Raw genomic sequence first — 15,695 nt, forward strand, 5'->3', positions numbered from 1 at the left:
TTTTAGAATAATTCTCATAAACATTTATTATGATTAATTTAAAACATTGTAAGACTTTTTGACTCTAACTAAATTAACTTTAGAATAAAGTAGTGATCCTAAGTGGGCAGAGGGGATAAAGTATATAATCTTTTCATTCTTTGGATATTCTCCATAAAATATGTCTTAACATGTTTACATTAATCAAATATGAATTTGGTAAAAGACAGGGGAAAACAGTCTGAAAAGTAGATTAATTTTATCAATGTCAAAGGAAATTCCATTCAGGTTTGCTCAAAGTGGGGATGGGTCAGGTAAATTTAGGCCAGTTCTGGGTCATCTATAGTTTGAATGAGTTTTCTTAACCATGTCAACCTTTATGGAGACTCATGTTTGTCCTGAGAGGTGGTGGTTATGGGTAATTGAAATCAGAGGCCACTAACTGGATTGTGCTACTTATATTTTAGAAAAAACAGACACAAGGAGGTGGAACTTCTAAAGCTGTTTTATATCTCACACAGAAAACCATGTGAATTTAATCAAGTTTAGGATGTTCATGTGAAATTTGAACAACTTAGGTTACATACATGCCTATAAATCTGTCTTTGAAATGGGAATCAGAGTATTGCATTGCAAAGACATGTGAAATCCTAGAACCTAGGTCTATTGAGGGCAGAATTGGTCTATTGCTCATTGTAGAAAAATTTTTAAAGTATACCCTTGGATGAATACCCTTCTCCACAAAACTGAAAATGATGGATACAATATTTAAGAGAGTTTCAGGAATCATCTATATTTAGTTAATGTTTCTATAATTCCTGTATTTCTAAATGCCTAAGCTTTCAAACTTTAGCTTAAAATGTACGAATTTAATTATTATTTTTTTTACATAGACTAACCCTTTAATAATTTTACTAACTTTGTAAGACAGGTAATGCATGTGCATATTCTTTGGGGATAGTGAACATTCTGTTTCTTAGTGGAAAATTGAGCATAGTCTGTGGCCAATAGAGTAGAAGAAACAAACTTGTTGCATCAAAAACATAGCAGCTGAAGCCAATAAATAGTTTAAAATAAAGTTACCATGTCTACCTTTTCGTGCCTTTGGTTTGTCTTGGTAAAATTTTCATTCATATATAGTAAGATTATCTTGCTCTGCTACAAATCATATATGTATTTACTTTAATGTCATATATATGTGTGTGTGTGTGTATACACACACACACACACACACACACACACTTTTTCCTATACAAAGAAAGCTTACTTTGTTTCCAACATTCATGCTTTATTACTACTGTGTTTGTTGCATTTTGCATAAACAGTCAGTAACTATAGTACAAAATGTATGTGGAGTGTGGTCACCTAAAATAAAAGGTAAATATTTGTTTCAAAAATGCTAGCTTAATTTGTGTTAAATATTTATCTCTCATATACAACAACCAGATGTAACATTGATAGAGTCTCTTCCCAGTATTTAACATTCAATTAAAATGTTTCCTTTAATGTTTTATTGTCCATACAACAACATACCTTCCAAATTTAAAACATTGTATTTTTATTTCTTGTATTATATTTTATTTTTTGCATTGTTGACTTACATATAGCATACTGTTATGGTTTAGACTATTTCACAGCAACTATAATGAAGAGTCAGCATATTATTTATATTAAAGAAAAAATAAGTCTTCAAAGTGAGGCTATTTAGCTTCTCTAATAAAAAATAATCACTTCTTAATTTGAAAAATAATTATTAAGAAAATAATATTTGTGATAAAAGTACTAACTCTTCAATAAGAAAATAGCCTCTACTAGATATTTAAAGAAAGACTCATGCAAATGCTCCTCAAATTATTACATGAAATAGAAAGTGATGAAACACTTTCAAATTCATTCCATGAAACCAGTGTTGCCCTCAAACTGAAACCAGATAAGGACACATCAAGGAAAGAAAGCTATAGAACAATATTCCTGATCAACTTAGATACAAAGTGCCTAATAGGCTATTAGCAAATCATATTCAACACATATGGTAAGATGATTGCACATTGTAACCTAGATAGTTTTATCCCAGGAATGTAACAATGGTTTAAAATATGCAAATTAATAAATGTAATTCACCATATAAATAGAATGAAGGGAAAAAATCCTGTAGTCATCTCAAAAATGCAGAGAAAGCAAAAAAATCACTATCCATTTATAACAAAAACACTGAAGAAAGTAGGGAGAGAAAAAATTATCTAAAATCATAAAAATTGTATATGACAAACCCAAAGCAAAGCCATAGTGAATGGGGGAAAGATGAAAGTATTTCCTTTAATATCCAGAACAATACAATTATGTCTACTGTCACCTGTTCAATATAGTACTTGAAATTCTAGTCAGAGTGATTAGGTAAGAGAAGGAAATAAAAGGGATTAACATAGGAAAAGAAGAAATCAAATATCAAAGTTTACAGCTGATGTGATTCTATACTTAAAAGATCCATAATATCCACAGAAGATTACTTGAACTAATAAACAAATTTAGCAAAGAAGAAGTTTACACAATTAATATACAAAAATCAGTAGCTTTCCTATAAACAAATAATGAATCTGCTAAGAAAGTAGTAAAAAAAATCCCTTTCACAATACACTCAAAGAAAAAGTACCTGATCAAATAGGTGAAAGACCTCCACAATGAAAGCTGTAGAACACTAAAGAAAGAAATTGAAGAAGACACAAGAAAATGAAAAGACTTCCAAGACCTCCATGTTCATGGATAGGCAGAGTTAGTATTTTTTTACAGGGCCAGTCTCCTTAAAGCAATGTACAAATTCAATGTACAGAGTCAATGTTCAAAATACAAATGGCATTCTTTACAGAACTAAAAAAAAGTCATAAAATTAATTTGGAAGAATAAATGACTCAGAATAGCCAAAGCAATTCTAAGCCAAAAAGTTGTGCTGGAGGCATCATGATATCTGACTTCAAATAATACAACAGAGCTGTATTAACAAAAACTGCATCAAACTGACATAAAGTCAGACATATAGACCAATGGTACAGAACAGAACACAGAGAAATCCACAGATAGGGTCTGATCCTTAAAAAAGGTACTAGAAACATACACTGGAGAAAAGAGACTTTTTAACAAAATGATGCTGGGAAAACTGGTTACCTGTGTGTAAAATATTGAGACTACATTCTTGTATCTTAGCCTTCACAAAAATAAACTCAAAACAGATCAAAGCCTTAGGAATGAGATCAGAAATTAAGCAAACTCTAGAAAAAAATAGATGGTAAATATTCCAACTTACATACATAGGTCACACTTTTTCATTAGGAGGCCCGAAAGCACAGGAAATAATGCCATTTTTCAGGAAAATGGATTGAACTTAGAATATTATGTTAAACAAAATAAAACAAACTCAGAAAGTCAAGGTCTCATGTTCTCTCTAATATGTGGAAGCTAGAGAGGAAAAATATAAAGTTGTGTAGAGGAATCTTAGGAAAATCAGAGATCAGTAGAGGAGAGGGACCAGGGTCAGAAAGAAGGTGAGGGAAAGGAGAAATACTGGGGAATGATTTTCGCCAAATTATATTATTTTATCATGTTAATGTGTGAATATGTAACAACAAAACCCACTATTGTGTAGAATTATGATGCACCAATAAAGAAAGAAAAAGAAATAGCCAATGATCTGTGAGAAACTCAGCAAATCAATATAGGTATATTTTATAATATCAAACTGTAGAACTGTAGAATAACTGAAGATAGAACAAATAAATATTAGTCCCATTGAACATGCACTAGAACTATTTAAATTTTATGATTAAATCCTCAATTTCAATTTTCTTTAAGAATATTTGGGAAGTAAATCACTTTTTTTTTAGATTACCTAGGCATATCTTCCCCATATTATGAATGTTAAACTGATTCTAAATTTACTAGTTTAAAATAAAGGCTTATGTAAATTGTAAGAAGCAAAATGGTAAGTTTCCAAGTAACTTATGAATTTAGATTATGTTTCCAGCCATTAATTGATGCTTCCACTGTAGGAGAAGGGGAGGGATAAGAGGGAGAAAGGGAATGCTATCTAGTTTGACTGAACATGACTGAAATTCACAAAGATAATTGACAACTTTCCCTTTGTAGTGCCCAGCCTGGGTGGTAAATCAGTTACTTTAAATCATCCCACATGGTGAAGTTTATCCATTTATAATGTATTAAAATCTGGGAAATCTGCAGCTACAGAATATTAACAGCAGGTCAACAGAGAATCACATCTGAAATTCAAAATAAACAATAAAAAAAAAACTAGTCAATCTTAGGCTCGTTAAGTGCATTTTTATTGATTGTATTTTCTTTCTTCAGCGTGAATCCAAAGGACAAAAACTGGCCCTGTGGCTTTTACTCTTTCATTATCCCAAACAAGAAAGGAAAGATGGTGTGGAGAACAGAAACATAAAATAGCTGTTTCTACAAAAATGATCATCTTCCTCATAGCTTCATAATTTACTCCCAGTCCATAAGGCCCTCAGTTCCTGTGATTGCAATGATGGATGACTCTGCTTCAGCTACATCGGGCAAAGATGCTGCAGGATGTACAATAGAACAAACGAACCAGCAGGACGAAATGGCAAGCGGGCGTGCCAAGGGAATTCTCCTCAGTGGAAGAGTAGATAGTCAGTCTCCAGAATTATGTAAAATGTGGCTTGTAAATATTGCTCTCATTGTGGACACGCGCATGTGTAACTTGACAGAAAGGGCAACACTGGCATAGGATAATGCAAAATATTTTCCACTTCAGTGCCCATATTTTTCACATGACCAGATTTTGCATTAAACAGAGCTCTAACTCAATGCCCAGTGAATTGTTGAGGATGTAAATATATGTATTTAAACACAGAGGGAAACCATTTATAGTTTCATCAATGAAATTTGGTTTACTCTGAAGCTTGTAATTCAGTACTAAGGTAAAGCTAAATTGTTGGTAATACTTGATTAAAATCATATTTAAAGATTACCCTGAATCTCTCTATAAGTCAATATTAAATTTGGACTGACTCAATTAGCAAGTGCAACAATACCCTATATATTTGATCTCTTCTGCTCACTCTGCCATCCATTAACAAAAGGAGCCTTGGATTACAAGGCAGACATACTTATTCCTACACCTGTCTTGTGCAAATTGTATAGGGAAGAAAAATTCTAAATAACCATACTTTACACTGTCTCATGTAATCTAATATATATAGACCCTATACTGAAGACTAAACGCTTATAATCCTAACAGGACCTTAGTAGTTTAGACCTTGAATCAGCAGTGAATTAGAGTGCTCATTTGCAATTACTTTGAGTTACTATTATCTGGCCAGATCCACTCCTTGGCCAGTTCTTAGGAACAATTTACAGATCCATTTTGCCAGATATGTCTTTATCTTCTTTCTCAAATAAAAACTTCTGTTTCACAGGGGTCCTATTTTTGGGGTGTGTATAGTTTATCTGTTTTGAATTTTTTTAATTTTTATTTTTAGTTTTTTTGTAGGAAAGAAATGTGCTATTTCCCTATCATACCAACAGAGTAGAGTTGAAAAATAAAGTAAATAGAGTAGAAAAATAAAGTGAAAACTCTCAAGTAAAAATAAATAGAGTAGAAAAATAAAGTAAAAAAATCTTAAGAAGTACCCTAATATTACCCACCCGTATAGAGTTCTGTCAGATTTAATTCATATAGACAAGAAATAGACTGTTGCCTGTGTGTACGTGTTTGGGATGGGGAGGGGGGAACCATAATCTTAAGATTGGCTCTCCGGACAGATGCAGTGACCTGTATTCATTCATTCAGTAAAAAATGAATGAAACCAAGATGTGAGTTCCATCTTTTTCATATTGAAGCAGTTTCATTCAATGTTTTTGACTATTTTTATCTTTTGTGGGTTTTTAATTTTTTGGCTCAGGAAAGGAAAGGAGAAACTAAAAAAGGGATGATTATCATGAAATAATATTTTGTGCAGTTTTTATTTTTCAGGAAAGTGATTGGAAGTTATACTTCGGCTTAGAAATGAAGATAGGACTTTACTGTAGTTTCTCTGTACACACGATATGCATTAATTTTGCATCACTCATTGCACTTTATGCAATATTCTTATTTCATAAGGGGTTCTATGGAAAAAGAATTTGGAGAAACAGTGAAACAAAGTTAATTGGATAGTTTTACTATATAACTTAGAAGAATGTTTCATATGGGCATACGAAGTGTGCACATCATGAAGAGATATTTCATAAGTTTCACTCAAGTATATTTAAGTTGGAAATTTTTGTTTTCACTTTTACAGCCTATTCATATCCTGAGAAACATGCCTTGTACAAACTATATTTTGAAAAAGTCTACCTAAATGTTGCATGAATAAGCAAGAATCGTTGATCTTAAATTTTATTTATCATAGACAGTATTTTGATAAAGTGGATTGCTATAATACATGCAAATTTCTCTTTGTGCATTCTACTTTATTTATCTTCTGCTGCTTTGTAGAGTTAGAATATTATGTGAGTTATCTCTTGCTTTATTGAAAAAACTTCCAAATAGGTTGATGACCATTTTTGACATGCTGAAGCATTGGCTGTGCTTTGGAAACTAGAACACTATATTGTTTTTTAACCACTATGTAAGTGGTTAGAAAACATCCCATACCCATGCAAAATCACATGTAATCTGGTGCTCTTATTTATATTGGTTGTTTTTAAAATATACTTTTTTCATTTGACATTCAGGAACTCAAGTTCAGTGAAGGAAGATGGCATATTAAAATGGAAATAGCATTAGACTGAGGTTTAAGGAATGAGAGTTTAATTAATATTGGCAGTACAACTCCTGGCAGTTTATTTTATGGGCCTCAGTTTCTTATATAAAAGATGAAGACTGTATGATTTACATATTCTGAGTGTAAGATGTGAAATCAAAACTTAATAAGGATTAAGAATAATTATTTCTTTATACATATATGAGCCATTCTTATTGCAAATAAAAATCATGAAACAAAAAATTAGCATTTCTATATTTTCTCAACATTTATGTAAAACATAAATATTAACATTTGAAATAGACTAGATGTTTATTAAGTGAGACTTCATATAATAAGGAAACATTTCTTCCCTACCTTCAGACTCAAATTATTTCTGGTTAAAATATTATTTTTAAATACAAATTGGGCAAGGAGACCAGAGAATCTTGTTTTTAGTGTGTGTTCATCTATAGAAATTTTTCTCTATCAAAATAGTCTTTAGATTAATAGATTCAGAATTCACTTGCATATCTTTCAACACATCAATCTAGGAGCAAAATGCTTTTTAGTGCGTTTTTGTTTAAAGAAGAATGTGTACCTACTTGTTAGAAATCTTGGCACCTTCCCTCCTCTGTATGTAGAAGATATAATAGCTTGACATTAAAAGAACTTAGCTTCAACAAAATATACTCATTAATTGTCACAGCTAAATTCTTCTTGGCAAAGAAAAAAGGGTACAAAAAAGAAAAGTGCGAGTTCATGAGAAGAACACAAATTAAGCCTTTTAAAATTCCTTTGGTTTAAATGCCTATGTTTTATCCATTGTTCAGTAAAAGACATTCATTACGTTTTTTTTTCTTATGATTCATTGCTAGCTTTTTTATTTTAAAGATGTGTCAATTGTACCCTTTTAACATAAATGCAAAGTGCTTTATACCATTAAAATATTTTAAGGAAAAACATGATCTTGAATTTTTTAAAGACATACTTCAAAATTTGTGCTTAAAAATATACTGTGGCAGAAAAAATTAAAATGTTTGCAATTCATCTGTCTTGTGAGAGGTTTAGAGCAAATCTAAACATGAAATGTTTCATCTTGAAATGGGCAGAAAAATACTTTACTTTTTTTGTAAAGATAAATATCTTTTATTTTGAAAAAGAAGGAATCGTTTTACTTTCTTTGTTGGGCCACTCTATGTGGGTCTGTTTAGTTTCTTGTTTATCATTTCACTTTGACATTATGGTGGCACAATTACCCGGATTAGAGGCTACTGTAAGCTTGTTGAGGATGATAGGTATTCAGTTATGGCTTTAGGGCAAGCAGATGGACTCCCCAGAGCCCAGAGACACTGAGTCTTGTTCTACCTGCAGGCTCCAAAGCAGGTGTGCACTGCTGATGGGGTTGCTCCAAATGGAAAGTACACAGGTGATGCTAATTAAGGAAGCTCAGGGACTAGGAAGGAGCTCTCAGTTTATTGCTGATGGTGGAGTGCCAAAGGTTAGTGAAAAGCAGTATTGTCTGCTGGCCCAGGGAAGATAAGAACACAAAGGGCACAGGAAAGGATTTGAATACAGGCACTTATCAGGGTGCCTTTTAAACTACATAATGCTGCAAATAATGGAGTGCTTTTAGCAGTAAAACTGGGAGTCCTTTTATGAATGTACTAATTTATTAACATCAATTTGTGTTACCATTTAAGTAGTTAGTTTCATTTTTTCCTGACTTGAAGAGAAAACATCAAGAAAACCTTAGACCAACCTCAAATAAGCTATGATTAAATTAAAAATCAGCTATATCACACACTTATAAATAGTTTCATATGGCATAATTTTATACCCACCTTGGCAACAATTCTTTCAATTCAATTGGCTATGTGTTAAATATATTTTCCTGTTATTTGGAAAATATGTTTTAGAGACATGAATACTACATTCCACAGAATAATGTAATTGCTTTTTTTATGTGATGATCAAATGGCTAATTTTAATAATTATAAACCTGAATTCATGATAAACTTGTAGATAATTGTGAACTTTACATATGCTACTTTGTATTAACTGTATTAGATTTGCTTTAAATTAATATCAAACTATAAATTATCAAAAGAACAATGTTTAAAATTAGAAGCATATCACTTGAATATTCCAGACTTCAGCATGGTTTTCCATAAAGTAACTTATTGAAGGTAAACAGGTCATAGATCACCTCAAGTGTAGGCATTCTATAATTTATCATTAAGAAATTTAATTAGTGTCAGGTTTGTTTTTGTTATCTTTTGTTACTCAACTATCTATCCCAATATTTAATGGCTTAAATCCAGAACAGTTTTATTTGCCTAAGATTTTATAGGTCAGGAAATAAGGGGTAGGTGTGCTTGACTGGGTATTTCCTCTGTTCCTTGTGGTATTTTCTGGGATTGAGCATTTGGCTGGATTCATCTGGGTTATCAGCTAGTGATCAGGGTCAGTTGGAGTGCACAGCTAGCTGATGAATGGAATCCATTCACATATGTGGTGTCTCAGCTTGAATGGCTGGAACAGCAGGGGGATGGCTGGCTGGACCTCTACCCATCTCCATGTTCTTTATCCAGTAGGATAGGTGAGGACTCAGAGAAGTTAAAAGCTGAATATAAGACCTGTATCTAGAATTACAAGGTGGGGCTGGGGGTGTGGCTCAAGCAGTAGCGCCCTCGCCTGCCATGCGTGCGGCCCGGGTTCGATCCTCAGCACCACATACAAACAGAGATGTTGTGTCCGCCAAATACTAAAAAATAAATATTAAAATTCTCTCTCTCTCTCTCTCTCTCCCTCTCTCACTCTCTCTTTAAAAAAAGAAAAAAAAAGAATTACAAGGTGTCATTCCCATCACATTCTATCGGCCAAAGACAGTAAGCCTAGATTCAAATGGAGGGAAAATAGATTTCAAAGCAGTATGAGATAATGGAATGGCAGATATTATTATATCTTCTTCCCAAATGCATCTGAATCATTTTAATGTCTTTCACTTTGCAACCAGAATTTGCCCCCTATTTATGGAACTATCTACCTAAATAAAACACAGGTGACTCTAAAATACTAATATTTATTTGGAAATGGCAGAGTATTGCAAGGGGACTATGCCTGTCGTAGGAAATAATGGGCCTATTCAAAGACACTGATGCCAGGGGAAGTTTTTAAAGACAAAAATGAAGAGGATTACCTCATATATTTCAAAACAATAATCCTTAGTCACAAGGGTTAATAACAAGTGTGGCACCAATTCAAGTTTGAACAGACGGTTGCTGGGCAGATGACCTTGTGGAAGTACTTTTTGCATGAGTTTTTTGGTGGCCTCTGCGCAAGTTAATGGTTCTAGCAGAGCCTTTTGTGATAGTTCTTATCAGGCAACAATTCATAACCCTTCCTTCATAAACTCCTGGCTGTGTTTGCTTTTTTAGAATTCACCTACAAGCTAAAAATGATTTGTTCTCATGAGGAATGGGGTTCAGGTTGAACTCTGCCCCCACATCCTTCCCTAAGCAACACCCAAACCTACCTGGACACCAAAGGCAGGAAAAGTCAAACATCCCACACCCTACTTTTAAGGTCTCATTAGACTGTAAACACAAGCTCTACCTTTGGTCTTTTATGAACTAATCACTTTTAAAGAGATTCAAAGCCAGGGTCAGGAAAGGGATAGTAGAAAGACTAAAAATCATCTTGAGCCTCAGAAAAGGTAGAAAAAGAACACAAAAACTTTGTTGTTTTGTTGATGTCTCAACTAAACATACATTTGTAATTGTATTCAAAAAAGGAAGTTAAATGGTAATCTATTTTAATAGATGCAAATATTTAACAGCAAATACTTAGCCCTCCTACAATTAAGATTCATTAACTTTAAGCCTAACATTCAAAGTGGAAACATTCTTAAACCCCACATATGATCCCTAATAGTCATATTTAAAGTCAAAGACTAAACTTAAACCTGAACTGAAATTAGCTTGGAAATTGCTTAGCTCACCCCACTACTGTTAAATGTTTAACAAGGCAAACTGCTAGTCCATTCAAAATATTAATAGATTCTGATTGCTATGGTTTCATTGTCTGTGCCCCTCCCAAAACTCATGTGTTAAAATTTAATCACCAAAGTGATAGTATTAAGGGGTAGGACCCTTTGGGAAGTGATTAAATCACAACGGCAGAGTACTTATAATAGGATTAGAAATCTTATAAAAGGGTTGGAGGAACTAGCCCAGACCCTTTTACAAACCTTCCACCCAAGTAGAACACAGCATTCAAAACACCATCTTGGAAACAGAGACCTAACCCTCACCAAATATCAAAACCTACCAAGAACTGTGAAAAATAAAGTTCTATTATTTACAAGTTACCCAGTCTCCAGGATTTTGTTTTAGCAGCATAAACATATTAAGACAGTGACCAGGCTTCAAGGATAGATGCCCGTTTGAAAGAATAAAGGATGTATTGAGACACAAACATTTAAGATGATGCACATCCACTTAAGATGGTAAATTAACAGGTCTTTTCTAAACCTTGATAACTTCAATTTTCTGCCAGACATTGTTTTTCCTTACTGGGATCTTAAGTATGGAAGAAAACTGAACCAAAACTACTTATTAAATTATAACTTCTGGGGCTGGGGATGTGGCTCAAGTGGTAGCGCGTTCGTCTGGCATGCGAGCAGCCCGGGTTGGATTCTCAGCACCATGTACAAACAAAAATGTTGTGTCCGCCGATAACTAAAAAAATAAATATTAAAAAAAAATAGAAAGAAAGACAAGGTCTTGGCTGCTCTTTTTAAAAAATAAATAAATAAAAAATAAATAAATAATAACTTCCTTGAGAGAAAAGCTGTGGTGTTACAGCTATTTGGTCACAATCTGACTATTTGGTCACAATCTGTCTTGGTGTTAGCATTCCAAAATAAATAATGTGTGCCTGTATTGGTAACAGTAGGGAAGAAGAATCTAAAGTTTCTTCTGGTCCCATCCAGTGATTTACATATCATAACTATGAGTGACCGAAAAGAAATATTAGTTTTCTGTTAGCTTGTCATGATTAGCTCACATCATGATTATCAGTCCATTTGGGTAGAAGGTGATTTGTTCTAGGGATTCAGTTAGCTTTTTTAGAATCCTTCTTCGTGAATTTTAAAAAAGATATTTTCATTATAGGCCTGTTAAGACTTTCAAGGAGGGGCTGGGGATGTGGCTCAAGCGGTAGCACGCTCGACTGGCATGCTTGCGGACCAGGTTTGATCCTCAGCACCACTTACAAACAAAGATCTTGTGTCTGCCAAAAGCTAATAAATAAATATTAAAATTCTCTAAAAAAAAAAAAAAAAAAAAAAAAGACTTTCGAGGATATGCCAAAATCTGTATAAATCATTTCAGTAGGTGATTTTGGGAGACTTCTGATGAGTAAATTTGGGAATGGTAAGATATCTATGTGGTCTAGTTAGCTCCCTTACTCTACTGTTTATGAACAACATGATACTTGGCTGGTTCCTATAAAGTGACCTGACAGGAAACTGTTTCTTTGAGGTTTGATGAAAAAAGATCTCTGAGAGCCATTTTATATTTTCTTCTGGTTTTGAGGACCTGTAATTGCCAAGTTTATATATACATATGCATATATATGTACTTTTTATTGTTCTGAAGATTGAACCCAGGGCCTAACTGACTAAAAACCCAGCCCAATTACCAAGTTTTGTTAAAAGTGGTGAAAAGGGAATTTAAACAACTCAATTTAAAATTAACACCCCAGGCCCCAAAATTAATCCAATTAATAAATGAGTTAAGCAGATACTTCTCAAAAGAATTAAACCAGATACTTCTCAAAAGAAGCATACAAATGACCAACAAATATATGGAAAAAAATGCTTAGCATCTTTAGCAATTAGGGAAATGCAAATCAAAACACAACAATACAGCTGTGATTTGGGAGGTTGAAGTAGGAGGATCAAGTGCAAGGCTACCTCAGCAATTTAGTGAAGCTCTAAGCAACTTAGAGAGATCCTGTCTCAAAAAAACAAAAAGGATTGGTGAGGTAGCTCAGTCTTGGAGCCCACCTGGGTTTAATTACCCCCACACACACACACCAAAAAAAAAAAAAAAAAGGAAAGAAAATACAAGTAATAATACAAGCTGGAGAGGATGGGAGGAAAAAGTAACACTTTTAAACTTTTGGTGGGATTGTAAATTAGCACAACCACTATGGAAATTAGCATGGAGAAACCATCATATGACCCTGCTAGACCACTCCTATTTATCTTAAAGAATTAAAGTCCGAAAACTGTACTGATACACGCATGCTCATGTTTATAGAAGCACCATTCACAATAACCAAACTATGGAACCGTAGTCTAGGTGTCTCTCAGTGGATGAATAGATACAGAAAATGTGGTGTAAACATAATGGGAGTTTTATTCAGTGATAAAGCGGAATGAAATTGTGTCATTTTCGGGAAAATGGATGGAACTTGAGAACACTATATTAAGCAAAGTAAGCCAAACTCAGAATGTTAGAGGGTCAGTATGTTTTCACTCATGTGGAAGCTAGAGAGGAGAAAGGAAAAGAAAGGTTGGGGGAAGGGGTCTCATGAAAAAGGAAGGGATATCAGTAGAGTAAAATAAAGGGACCAGTGAGAGGGAGGAGAAGGTTAAGAGGAGATCCTGGGGAATGATATATGAACATATGTGTTAGCAATGAATCCTACCATTATCTACCATTCCTTTTCTTTTTTTGTACTGGGGATTGAACTCAGGGGCACTCAACCACTGTGTCCATTCCCAGAAGTATTTTTGTATTTTATTTAGAGACAGGGTCTGTCTCACTGATTAATTAGTGCCTTGCTGTCGCTGAGGCTGGCTTTGAAGTCGCAATTGTCCTGTCTCAGCTCCCAAGCAGCTGGGATTATAGCTGTGCGCCACTGTGCCTGGCCTACCTTTCCATTCTTGTAGTTGTACATGATTTGGAGTTACATTGGTCGTGTATACATATATGAAAACAGGAAAGTGTTAAATAATATAGTTCTTGTAGTTTTTATTTTGAAAGTTAAAACTATATTTTAAAGTTTTAAAAATGAAGGAAATTAAATCTCAGCAGGGAATTTATTTAGAACCGCTTGTAATCTATGATTTCTTATTACTTTATGGACTGAAAATATTGTTTTTCTGTAAGAAAAATGGTTTATTATTGGGCTGGGGTTGCGGGCTTGCCTAGCATGTTCAAGGCTCTGGGTTCAATTCTCAGCACCACATAAAAATTAACAAAATTAAAGTATTGTGTACAACTATTAAAAAAAATAAAAAATGACACTTTTTGTTTTTGGGTGTACAGGGAATTGAACCCAGGGGCACTTCACCAATGATATACCCCCCCAACCATTATTATTTTTTGAGATTGAATTCTTGCTAAATTGCTTATGGCCTCACTGAGTTGCTGAGGCTGTCCTTGAACTTGTGATCCTCCTGTCTCAGCCTCCCCAGTTGCTGTAATTACAGGCATATTGCGTCACCATGCCTGGCTAAAATTTTTTAAAAATCTTTTTTCTGTATTGCCATGGATGAATCCCACAGCTTCATTCATGCTAGGGAAGCCCACTACCGCTGAGCTGCATTCCCAGCCTTTAATCACTTTATTGATTAGGTTACATGATATTTTCCTTTTAGATTAAGTGTTGAGATAGAAAATTTCAAAATGTTTGTAAGTGGAGATCTTATTATTTGACTTCTTAATCTGAAAATCATTTCCCCTAATTTTTACTTATTAGAGCCTTTTTATAATGGTTTCTTATCTTTCTTTCTTAATGGCTTTCCCATCCTTATTTAAAACACATGACCCAATGAGGCCAGACTTTGCCAAGGCTCTCTTGGGTTCCCCATGATAGTGAGCATTCAAATAATGTGCAGTTCTTGTGTTGTTGTTTTTTTAACACTGGGGATTGAACTCTGGCACTCATCCACTGAGCTACATCCCCAGCCCTAGTTTGTATCTTATTTAGAGACAGAGTCTCACTAAGTTGCTTAGGACCTCTAGATGATGAGGCTGGCTTTGTGGTCCTCCTGCCTTAGCCTCCTGAGCCTCTGGGATTACAGGCACATGCCACCGCACCATGCAGTTCTTTTTTTTTTTTATTGGAGTACACCTTTGTTACTGAAAATGAAAGTCCCAAAAGGAATGGCATTTATCTTTTTTCCTCTAATTTGCAACTGAAAGAGGAGGCAAACATTTGAGTAGATATTTTAAAATGAAAAAAAATGATTTTTGAAACCTTTAATTATAAATTTTAATTGATGTGTCATTATAAAATATAATTGAAGGGATTCTTGATGTGTCACTTTTAGTATTCATTTTATTTGAGGCTACAGGCTAAAATAAGCATAAATTACTTATAGAAATATAAAGATATACTTTAATTTTTCAAAGTTTTTCAGGCTTATCAGGACATGAAATTTCTATATCATCTGTTTATGTTTAGGGATTAGAAGGCTTATTATCTATCTGATCAGTCAGGGAATAATTTATATCACCTTCAAATCCTTTTGGATGGTATGATAAAACTAAATATTTGATCACTTGTTCGTATATGTGATACAGGGAGAGAACCCAGGGACTTTCAACCATTGAGCCACCTCCCCAGCCCTATTTTGTATTTATTTAGAGACAAGGTCTCACTGAGTTGCTGAGTCTGTCCTCAAACTTGCCATCCTTCTGCCTCAGCCTACTGAGCTGTTGGGATTATAGGTGTGTGCCACTGCACCTGGCAGACTTTCATCTTTAAAAAGATGGACACAGCACCTTTATTTTGTTTATTTACTTTTAAGTGGTGCCTGAGATTCATCCCAGGGTCTCACACAAGCTAGGCAAGTGCTCTACCACTAAGCTAGAACCCCAGCCCCTAGACTTTCATCTTTTTGACTAGTATGGAGTATTTTTAACTTTCATC

The 15,695-nt window shown here is 34.0% G+C and overlaps 1 pseudogene; it reads left to right on the forward strand.

Annotated features, from left to right (window-relative positions):
- The first annotated feature begins 284 nt into the window (after positions 1–284).
- Positions 285–15,695, forward strand: part of LOC143389802 (lysine-specific demethylase 5B-like) — a 72,350-nt pseudogene continuing 56,939 nt past the window's right edge.

This window comes from Callospermophilus lateralis, unplaced genomic scaffold (assembly GCF_048772815.1).
Source record: "Callospermophilus lateralis isolate mCalLat2 unplaced genomic scaffold, mCalLat2.hap1 Scaffold_65, whole genome shotgun sequence".
Lineage (NCBI taxonomy): Eukaryota > Metazoa > Chordata > Mammalia > Rodentia > Sciuridae > Callospermophilus > Callospermophilus lateralis.